Source organism: Alligator sinensis, unplaced genomic scaffold (genome assembly GCF_000455745.1).
Source record: "Alligator sinensis unplaced genomic scaffold, ASM45574v1 scaffold442_1, whole genome shotgun sequence".
Classification (NCBI taxonomy): Eukaryota; Metazoa; Chordata; order Crocodylia; family Alligatoridae; genus Alligator; species Alligator sinensis.
The window spans coordinates 1,562,075-1,566,482 of NW_005841829.1; the positions used below are offsets into that span (position 1 = coordinate 1,562,075).

Below are 4,408 nucleotides of genomic sequence, written 5' to 3' on the forward strand. Positions count from 1 at the left end.
CTAAAAAAAGACTTTTTGTTGTCCTTAATTTGTGCTGCTAGCCTCAGCTCTGTAGTTACTTTGGCCTTTCTAACTGCCTCCCTGCAAGTACGAGCCAAGTAGGCATAGCTTCCCCCTCCTTCCACTGCCTATATGCCTCTTTTTTGCCCTTAGGCTCCCCTGTATTTTTCTAAACAGAAAAGGACATTTTTTGGCTCCTTTCCCCCGTTTTCCTCGCACTGAGATAGTCTCCCTCTGTGCCCAAAGGAAAAGCAGGCACTGCTGGAATTTGAACCCAGGATCCCCTGTTTACTAGACAAGTGCTTTAACCAACTAAGCCACAGTGCCCATGTAAATCATTGTGGGAAACTATATGAAAAGTCTTGCTAAAATCAAGGTAGACCACATCCACTGGTCTCCGCATATACACCAAGCCAGTCACCTCATCATAGAAGGCAATCAGGTTGGTCAGGAATGACTTGCCCTTGGTGAATCCATGGTGACTGTTACTAATCACCTTTTTCTCCTCCAAGTGCTTAGAAAATGGATTTCTTCAGGATCTGCTTCATGATTTTTCCAGGGGCTGAGGTTAGGCTGACTGGTCTGTAGTTCCCTGGATCCTCCTTTTTCCCTTTCTTAAATAAGAGCACTATGTTTGCCCTTTTCCAATCAGCCAGGACCTATCCTGATCACCATGAGTTTTCAAAGATTATGGTCAATGGCTCTGCAATCACATCAGCCAACTCCCTCAGCACCCTCAAGTGCATCCCATCTGGCCCCATGGACTTGTAGATGTCCAGCTTTTCTAAGTAGTCCCTGACCTGTTCTTTTAGCATGGAGGGCTGCTCACCTCCTCCCAAACTGTGCTGCCCAGTGCAGTAGTCTGGGAGCTGACCTTGCCTGTGAATACTGAGACAAAGAAGGCATTGAGTGCTTCAGCCTTTTCTGCATCCTCTGTCACAAGGTGCCTGTGCCATTCAGTAAGGGACCCACACTTTCCCTGATCCTCCTCTTGCTACCAACATATTTGTAGAAACCCTTCTTGTTACCCTTCACATCCCTTGCTAGCTGCAATTCTGTGAGCTTTGGCCTTCCTGACTTCATCCCTGCATGCTCGAGCAACACTCTTATATTCCTCCCTAGTTATTTGTCCAAGTTTCCATTTCTTATAAGCTTCCTTTCTGTGATTTAGTTCACTGAAGAGTTCCCTGATAAGCCAAGCTGGTCTTCTGGTCTTCTGCCATATTTGCTACTCTTCCTGCACAATGGGATGGTTTATTCCTGCACTTTCAGTAAGTTTTCTTTGAAGTACAGCCAGCTTTCCTGGACTCCTCTTCCCCTAAGACTGGCTTCCCAGGGGATCCTGCCCATAAGTTCCCTGAGTGAGTCAAAGTGTACTTTTCTGAAGTCCAGAGTCCTTACTCTGTTGCCCTCCATCCTTTCTTTGCTCAGGATCCTGAACTCTATCGTCTCACGGTCAGTACTGCCCAAGTTGCCATCCACTACTGCATTCCCCACCAATTCTTCCCTGTTTGTGAGCAGCAAAAGCATGGCCCCCAGTTGGCTGCTCCAGCATTTGCACCAGGAAGTTGCCCCTGACACTTTCCAAAAACTTCCTAGATTACCTGTGCCCTGCTGTATTGCCCTCCCAGCAGATGTCAGGGTGATTAAAGTCCCCCATGAGAACCAGGGCCTATAATCGGGAAACTTCCACTAGTTGTTTGAAGAAAGTCTCATCTACCACTTATTCCTCGTGTGGCAGTTTATAGCAGACGCCCACCACAACATCACCCTTGTTGCTCTCCTCTCTGACCCTAACCCAGAGATTCACAACAGACCTATCTTCAGCTTCGTACTGGAGCTCTGAGCAATCATATGGCTCTTTTACATAAAGTGCAACACCTCTTCTATCGCTATCCCAGGTAGCGAACTGCTAGCTGCTCCACCAGTGAATCAGAGCAGGGGGCTGGGACCTTCCTCATCCCTGCAGCTCTCTCCAAGCCCCATGTCTGAATCACCCAATCAGGGCACGGGGCTGGAACCTGCACCTGACTGAAACAGTTCTTGGCCAGCCTCAGGCTGCACAGGGAAGTCTGCATGTGCAGCCTGTGGCTGGGTGGGAAGTGTCCCAATCAAGGAGAACTGTCCCCATGCAGGGAGCTCCAACCCCTGCTCCATGATCACAACTGTGATCACAGAATGGGGGCTGAGGACCTTGTTCCCAGCCCTAACTCTGTGATCATGATTGGGGAGTGAAACCTGGAAGCTTCCTGCTGCTGGGGCAGGAGGACACTGTCTCCACCCAGGCAAGCAGGGCAGGGGCTGCGGAGTTTGTTTTCCATGAGCATGGAGCTGACGGGGGAAGAATGGGAACAGGCTGGGGAGCTTGTTCCCCACCCAACTTTGTGCTCGCAGAGCTGGGGGGAAACAAGTTTCTTAAACATCTATGATGTTCTAAACATGTATGAAATCTATACCCCGGTGCTCTTTCCTGCTCAGGGCAGGGGATCAGACTCAATGATTTACTAAGGTCCCTTCTGACCCTAAACATATTTCAAATCTAAGTTCCCCAGTCTGTGCTCCCTCCTCCCTCCAGCTCTGCACTCATGGAACTGGGTGGGGAAAAAGCTCCCTAGCTTCCACCAGCAGGGAGCTCCCAGTGCTGCCTCCACAATTGCAAGGCCACTGCTTGGAGATCCTCGTCTCCCAGCCTGAGCTCTGCAGGGTGATTGTGATCTTAGAGTGAGGGGCTTGGAGCTCCCTGCTGCTGGGGCAGGGGATCATAGTCCCCGCCCAGGATCCTGTGGCAGGCCCCAGCAACAAGGAACTCCCAGGGGCAGGGAGCTATAGCCCACCCCCTGGTGGATGACTGACCAGGAGTAGATTTTGCTCCTGGCCAGGTGTCTACATGGGCAGTACAACACCATTACTAATCCCAAGTAAATTTGCTTCTTGTTTTTGCAGGTAGCAAATTTACTCAGGATTAGGGAGGTTTACTGTATATGCACATGTAGATGCACATACTTACTTTGCAGTAAATTATGTTAATGTGAAGTTAAGCATCTTATGTAGATGCGCCCAGTGTATTGTAATTATATTCAAAGCCCTTCTCATCGGACTAGGCCAAGCTTTCTGTCCCCTTTCTATATCCCTTCTATAAGCATTCATTCTTATGGCTTGTTGTAACATTTTACGAGCTTCCACTTACTTTCTACAGGTGAGCTCACAATTAGAACAGATCTTCAGGTCCTGATTTTTACAATATCATATAATACAGTGGCTGGAACAAAGTACTGGGAGATGATCACTCATGAGTGTTAGTCTCAGGTCTGGTGACGCCTTGCTGTGTGATCTTAGACAAACTGTCTTCTCTCTCTCAACTTTAACCATATGTAAAATGGGTATAATAATATTTATCTGACTTACAGGGATCCTGGGAGACCAGTGGATGTGGTGCTGCTTAAAGAGCTGATTAATTGCAAAGAACTTTGCCATCCTCAAGTAGCAAGAGACTAAGAAACAACAAAAATCAAACAAATACTTTGAAAAAGAAAGAACCATACTACACCTTGCAAATTACAGATGGGAAGGACACTTCTTTATAGCACCAGGCTACAATAGTATATGAATGTGACTTTTAAATATAAAATATTAAAGCAGAAAAACAGATAAATATTTATCTCCTTTTACATGTTCTGAATACAGTAGAAGCCCTAATTTATCTGCAATTCTCCCCCACACACAGGGACCACAACAATTTTATATCTACAGTGTAGCTATATGGAAGAAAACATTCAATAAAATGTCTGGGATCTTGTGGCAAATTTCATTAGTCATTGGCTCCTTTCAAATATATTTTGATTAACTGAATTCCTAAACATTCAATTGCTTTATACTTTTTTAAAGCTTTGGTTCTACCCTCTACCCTGATATGGTATCTGTTTACCTATAGTATTTACCTAGAGTTGGTATCTAAGCTCTGTGAATCTGCATAGTCTTATTACTTACAGAGCAGCTATGCTTTATTACATCAGCTAAGTTTCTGGTCCAGCGTAAGTTCTCAAAGAAACTTGATCATTATTTGTGGGAATTTATCAATCTTAGTGTTTCAATAGGACAATGGGAAAAATGATGCTGTGCTGTCCGATTTTTAGTACTGTATTCCAAGTACCTAAAAACATGTTGTTCAAACCAGAGGAGGCTTACACCTGTTTTCCTCAAAACTCTGGGGTGTTCTGCTCTCAGAACCAAAGCTTTAATCTTCAAAATTTTGATTCCAGACTCCAATGAGTTTCAGCTTTGAATCATCTGCATAGCTCTGTTGTGCTTCATTCATTTGAAACTTCTTATAGGAAAAGAAAATTAAGCCATCTGAGGTCCTAGGCCTGCTGTCAGAGAAGTAGCCCACCATAGAATCACTCCTGCAATA

General features: G+C 45.6%; 1 non-coding gene across 1 annotated transcript; it reads right to left on the bottom strand.

Annotated features, from left to right (window-relative positions):
• Nucleotides 1-253: 253 nt before the first annotated feature.
• On the bottom strand, nt 254-327 carry TRNAT-AGU. The gene has a single exon. It is a non-coding gene; the product is annotated as a tRNA-Thr (tRNA).
• Between the last annotated feature and the right edge of the window lie 4,081 nt (nt 328-4,408).